At 45.8% G+C, this 7,247-nt stretch overlaps 1 long non-coding RNA gene across 3 annotated transcripts in view; it reads right to left on the reverse strand.

The window, feature by feature from the left end:
* The window catches only part of LOC128350664 (uncharacterized), a 57,419-nt gene that overhangs the window by 49,507 nt on the left and 665 nt on the right, over positions 1–7,247 (reverse strand). The window lies entirely within an intron of this gene.

The following is a 7,247-nucleotide window of genomic DNA, read 5'->3' on the forward strand; positions in this document are numbered from 1 at the left end:
ATTCCTAGAAAGGTCCTAAAAGCTTCTGTCACTATGTTTCTAGAATGCCAGTCTCTAAAACTCACCATCTGACCTTTCAGCAAAATGGAATACAGTAATCATCTATACAGCCATTTTCAAGTTGATCCCTTGTCAGCCTACTTTCATTAAAGAAAGTAAGCTGATGAAAGCATCCGGCATTCTCTCTGTGTGTCCCCCTATCAACCTTGCAATGCCTTGTCCAATATGAACCAAATTTGCTACAGCTGAAGGGACACACAGGGATGCCTCAAAGGCATAGTTTGTAATAGTGTCATCCACTCCATTCAAGATGGCGGACACGTAAACGTTTGAGGCACAAGTGCGCTAATGTGAACTGCCTAACCAAGTTGAACCAAATTTGCTACAGCTGTAGGGACACATAGGGTCACTTCAATGGTGTAGTTTGTGATTCTGTCATCCACCCCAATTCAAGATGGCAGGCACGTGACCATATGAGGTGCAAGTGGGAACCGATTTGGACCAAATTTGGTGCAGTTCTAGGGACACATAGGGATTGGCTAGTAAACACTGTCAATCCAGAGGAATTTAAACTTAAGAACCTCCTCTGGAGAGAATTCCTAAGGGAAGGCTTTGAAATGGAGTGAACACCTGACTATAAAATTCAGTTGGAGTTAACTGATGGATTCAGATAGGGATGGTTAAGGCTGGATATAGGATCTCTGGTTAGGGTCTCTAGGGCAGGACTGAGGGTGGAAGTGGGAGGTTGGTGGGTAGGTTTTACACACCAGACACGACTGCTGTAAAGCAAGCTTGACTATCAAATGTAAATACTGGGAGTGTATGGTTGAATATACCATATACTCCTGCCAGGGAGGTTGTATCCCAGTAAAGGAGTTGGAAATCTAGAGAAGCTTGTTATTTATACACAATCACCTCATTAATTTGAAAGTAAAGCCTTTGTTGATGTACTGATACAATCTTATATAAGTACCTGAGTTTGAAAAATGTTTGAAATGTAAGAGGTGATGTACAGAATTGCCAGTTCTAAGGTCTCAGAAACCATTACACATTTGACCCTACACTGTAGTCAGTAAAAAAACAACTGAAGCTATTGTACAAGAATGAACTTGTTTTCTATGATTTAGAATTTTAAAACTGTTTCAACTGTGTCTACTTAATTCTCTCCACGTTACCACTTGGGCACAATACCAAAGTCAGTGTTAGAAATCCAAAGCCCCCAGAAGTTCCACGATGCCCCATGTGAGCGCATGGGGCATCCTGGAGAGACCCCCAAGCCTGGGAGGCTGCTTGAAGGCTTCCGGTCGGGGGGGTCTACTCATGTATTGCCGCGCACCATGGCAACACACAAGCAAAAAGAGGAGGTTAATGGAGCGCTCGCTCCATTAACCTCATCTTAGGGGAGGGGTATTTAGGGCAGTTAGCTACCGGGAGCTGTGCAGCTCCTGTTGCAGCACACGATCACCCAAAAGTGGGCTAGGTTCTCTTAGCCTGCTTTTGGGTGATCGTGAGAATCACCTCATTGTGTGGAAGCAAGGTAGGAGGAAAACCTGGGTTGCTTTTCCTCCTACCTTGCTTCCACACAATCAAAAATTGGGAGCACACACAGCTCCCAAACCCAGGTAGAACACAGTTTCTGATTGTGTGAATGACGTCAAAGGGTTTAAAACAAATCAAAGGTTCACAAACATATTTTTTTCATTTTAATATCTATATATTTTAAACACTAATCTCCCAGTCCCAACCACGGGTCCTGACACACCTCAAAGGCATAGTTTGTGATGATCTCATCCACCTCAATTAAAAATGGTGGACGTGTGAACATTTGAGGCGCAACTGGGCTAACTTGTGAACTGCCTAATTGATTTGGACCAAATCTAGTCCAGTTGTAGGGATAGTGCAAGGAAAGTAGGCAGATTAGTTCTTACCAGAGCTTCTTGTATATGTTTTTACACAAATATCTAAGGCTTCAATCCTTGTACACATTTGCCTGACAGTGACGCTCTTCTCACAATCGGTGAGAAGAGCTTCTTCCAGGTCTGTAGGGAGAGCGGGCTTAGCCCACGAGCAAAAAGATGAACACTAGCAAAAAAATGAGGTTAATGGAGCGCTCACTCCATTAACCTCATTTAAAGGGAGGAGGAAATAGGCGGGCTAGCTGCCTTGGGAGCACTGGGCTCGCCTGTGAGCCCAGTGATTTCCACGATCCCTGGAAAGAGGGCTAAGCTCCCTTAGCCCACTTTCTAGGTATTGTGGGAATAGCCTCAGTAATTCCCATTAAACTCATAAGGACTTACTTATGTGTATAGGAATTGGCCTTAAATATCAAGTATAACACTGTGATCTAAGCCCTATAAATTGTCATTTATCAACCAGAAACTAGTTTTCCATTACATATTGGTATAATGTGGCTCATAATAATAGAATGTAACAACGCACTTCTGAACAGCTCATTTCTGAAGTATTACCTGAGCAAGACATAAGACTCACTAAAGGATTATGAAAGAGCTTTAGAACTCTGGACACCTTGTGAAGAGCTCTAGAAGTGTATGAAATCACACTTAGCTGTGTCACAGACAGGTTTGACTGTTTCACTTATTTCTACTTATAAACAATGATTCACAATAGATAATTATCTGTTTCAGCTCTTACATATTCAAGGGCTACAACCATGCATCATGTGATGATTAGAAACCCTTTGCCTATTTGCATTTCTTCACACTAGTATAGCACACATGATATTTAGGGGCTGTTTATCACATTTTACCAACACATATTGAACAACACAACACAACACATATTGAACAACACATATCCAATATTTATTGGCCACTAATGGTTCATATGTAAGGCCCTGATCTAGAAATCTTTGTATGCAAGAGGACCTGTGTGAGGTACCCCGCTCCCAGGGGCATAGCCACCATTGGACTTCAAAGATCCCGGGATGCCACCCTTCAGGGGCCACGCCTCGTGGCTCTGACACGCCCCCCGCATTCGACATCACCTGCAGTAGGTCTGGTTTAGCTCCCAAATGGGACCGTGCAGACCCATTCGGGAGCCAGACCACGCCCCCGTCTGATGTCAGATGTAGGGGGCGGGGTGAATGGGGCCACCGCGGTGGCCAGACACAGGCCGCCGCTGGCCTGGCTCCGCTACTGCCCCCTCCCAATGGATAGATGGCACTCTCACCTAACAGCCTTGGTAGTGGTGATACACCCATAACACACACATTTTGTCAACCATAGAGCTCTCCTCATGATCAGTGGGCGGATCGCCTGCACAGATAAGCAGCGGCTCGCCTGGCAGCTCAGGGGGTTGGGGTGCCAGGACACACTGCTACGCATTGTCCCAATCCCCAGAGCCCAATAATGCACTGTGCAAGTGAGCAGTCCATTACTAGGATCTACCACCACCACCACCCCCAAGTGTGCCAGCTGCAAGCAGGCATGGCTGACACATGATAAAAAAAATGAAGTTAAGGGAGCACTCGTTCCCTTAACCTCATTTTAGCAGGAGCCTTCATAGGCAGGTTTGCCACTGAGCAGCCACCGAGATTGGGTGCAATCCTGGTGGCTCATACGAGCGTGCAAAACCAGGCTGGGCTCCCTTAGCCTGGTTTTGCATGCTTGTGTGAATAGCCTCCATTTCTTTGACTAGTGCTGGCAGCATTGAGGGCTGGATAGAGGATTTTTCTAACTCATAAACCATCTTTTTTAGGAACAGAGTCTGATCTAGAAGGGGATTTGTACACAGAAACCAGATTATCTACATAGGTGCCTGCTGGAGCCTCACATGATTCTCGGGAACAGATTTCTACAACTGGAAAGGGCTTTAGGAGGGAAGGGGAAGATGCAAAAATCACTTCCCCCTCCACACCCAGACTGCTGTGCAAAGCAGCTTTCAGTGCAGGAACACTGAGGGCCGCTTGCACACTCCCAGTCCTCCTTCCAGCAGCAGAGGGTTGTGCATCATGTCAGCCAATGGTTTTTGTAAAAGTTCTAGTGAAAATGTGTTTTACATTTTTCCATAATATTTTACAAAGTTTAACTTTGCTATTCTAAACAAAGAAGTCAAATGGCTGGAATCAAGAGCCACACTAGACATAACATTAAACACATCATCAATTGGTTTGGGATTTCTGCCCCCCACCCCTGGCCCTTTGAAACAGCAGTCATGTGGAGAGGGTGATCCAGATCGAGACCATGGCATGGGAGCAAAGTAGAGTGCAACACCTCCACCAGAAGTTCCCCCACACCCATCTGAAGTTTTTTTGCCCCCAAAGGTATCATTTACAATAAATGGCATCTTTCAAGGGCAGAAAGCTGCTTGGGGAAAACTTTCAACATGGAATTAGAGGACTGGACACCTTCTACTCCCATGTTACTATCCCAAACCAGACTGTTGGTATTGCACCCCCCACCCCTACCCCCGCCAGCAGCTGTTATTCTAAAAAGAAAAAGAAAAACCCAAACTAGATTATTTAGAGGGGTTTAACATCCTATCTAGTTTGGTCTCAAATACACCCATAAGATTCTTTGGGTCCAAACCTGATACATTAGTCCTCAGACTTACAACACAATTGGTTCCTGGAAAATGTGTCTTAAGTCAAAACACCTTAAGTAGGAATCTATTTTCCCATAGCAAACAATGTTATAAATGTAGATTTGGTTCCTGAACCAAGGTCAGACACCCTTTTCCAGCCCCACCCAGAGTTGCTCTTAACCCTGGACCTCTGGGTGGAAGTCCAAGGCCTCCATCCCCCTGGGGGCCCACAAATCCTTTTTCTTCTGTCCTGGATGGTGTGGTTGCCATGCCATTGGCCCATGCTGCGCCAAGTGGCCGAGCATGGCTGTGGCTTGCACCAGGTGGCCGCATGTGATCTCTGCTTTAGAGACAGAGTGGGGAGCAGGGAAAGAAATATGTGGGATGGGAATATGTTAACGTGTGTTGAAATGTTTCTGCTAATGCATATTTGCATAAATATACCTGTTTTAATATACCTATTCTTACATTCTTGGGAGTTCAGTTGCTGTTTGTGCCCTCAAGAACCCACATGTTAAAAATACTGAGTGTGTCACGGCATGTGCGTGTAGGGGGATGATGCTTAACTTGCAGCAGGGGGTGGGGTGTCTCCAAAGGCCTTTAGGTCCAGGTTTCAAAATTACCTAGGTGCTCCTCTGCCCCTACCCCTTACTGCTGTCAAAGTTGGTGGTGTATCAGTCCCACATGTGCAGACATACAGCAGAGGAGTTGATGGTGAACAATCAGAAGCCGCTCATCCTTCCCACCCACTCCCTTCCCAGTCCCTTTTTCTCACTTCTCCATGGAAAGAAGGAAGGCAGCTGTGTAGCTCCCCTCCATCTGCTCCTCCATTTCCTCTCCCCCGCCTCCTGCACAATTGTTAGACAAGGAAGAAAAGCAAGCAGCAGCCAAGATGCAATGTGTGGGCTGAGAATGGGCCCTGCCGTCTCCCTCTCATTCTTGCAGCACAACAGCTGAGCCTGGAGAAGGAAGAGCCAAAGAGCTCTTTGGTGGCGAGGAGTGCAAAATTGGCTGGGCGGGTCAGCCAATCTCTCTGCAGCCTCAGATACGCAGCTGCCACCAGGACCACCAGTCTCAAGGACAATGTGAGCCTGAGCTGCCACAGACTCCTCCTCCTCCAGGAAGTCCTCTAGCGGAGACTTGCCTCCCAGGGCAAGTGCTGTAAAGTTGAAACAAGGTGGCAATTTACTGGCATCTTAGGTGCCAGCAGTCTTAACCTGCAACATCTTAAGTCAAGGGCTGCCTGTGTTGGAGAAGACTTATTTAAACAATAAATATTAGTATTATCCAATTTCACCCTGAAGTAGTAGTGTCAATGAAAACTTTGGCAACACTAATAAAAAGCAGTTTTTTCTGCATAAAATGGTTCATAGAATCAGGGAATTTAGAGTTGGAAAGCATTCCCCGTGGACAGTGACTACTGTTGTAAATAATTAAATGGTCCTATGCACTAACTCCCTGCCTATTGGGTGGATAACATTGCTATAGTTATTATGAGCTTTAAAATGATTAAGAACAACAAATGCTCTGAAAATACTTTTCTTTCCATTATTAAAAACTGAAAGTATCCAAGAGGGGGGCTTTAAATCTTGCTGAATCACCACACACACCCTGAAATCTGAAATGGTGGCTTAGTTCACTGCGTTGAGTTATTTACTCTATGCTGAAATAGGCAGAGCCTGTCTTTTGTTTGTTTTGTGCAGCATCTTTTTTTTTTTTTTAGATTATTATTTTAGGCAGTTCACAAGAAATACAAACTAAAGGAACTATCTTTGTGATCAGCAACTATGGGTCCAACAGCCAGGGGCATAAATTTCATGGGGGTAATGGGGCTCAAGCCCCCTCCAGGATTTCCTGGAGGGAGCAATGCCCCCACCGGGCTCCCAGGTAACATCAGCAAGTTCTCATGCTCAAGTTCATCAGTCAGTTGAACAACACAGTCAGTCCTGTGCTGTCTTTGTAGCAACTCAGCAAGTTCTTAGGAGTCATGGCTGCCTCTTGGGGCCCTTTCACTCTATGATTCTGATTAAAAGTAGTATAACAAGGAGAAAAGCGAGGTGCTCTATGCATGCAGGTGCTTTGCCCAGAGTGACCCCAGCCCCTAAGTGGAATATCTTACAGTGCTCACATGTAGTCTCCCATTCAAATGCAAACCAGGGTGGACCCTGCTTAGCAAAGGGGAGAATTCATCCTTACTACCACAAGACCCTTGCGGGAAGCAACCTGCCTAGAGAGCTGATGGTTCAAATCCCCACTGATCCCCACTGAAACTCCTATATAGGGTAGCAGTGATATAGGAAGGTGCTGAAAGGCATCATCTCATAATGCACAGAAGGCAATGGTAAGCCCCTCCTGTATTCTACCAAGAAAACCACATGGCTCTGTGGTCGCCAGGAGTCAACACTGACTCGATGGCACAATCTTTCCTTTCTACCAAAAGACAGCTCTCCTCCAATGTGCCCCATGCCCCCACCCCCCAGCCTGGAAACTGATAATTCTATGCCACTGCCAAGGGCCATATCTGATATGCCAAGGGCCATATCATAATTTACTTCTCAGTTGCTAAACCATAAGCAAAAGGAGATGCATGAAGCAAGTGCAGGATGAGACAGAGGGTGCTAGCAGTCGACTTGGTCTGGGGACCTGCCTCTTCATTATTGAGCATGTCTTTCCAGCATCCACACACACACACACAGAGCCACCTT

Source organism: Hemicordylus capensis, chromosome 3 (assembly GCF_027244095.1).
Source record: "Hemicordylus capensis ecotype Gifberg chromosome 3, rHemCap1.1.pri, whole genome shotgun sequence".
Lineage (NCBI taxonomy): Eukaryota > Metazoa > Chordata > Lepidosauria > Squamata > Cordylidae > Hemicordylus > Hemicordylus capensis.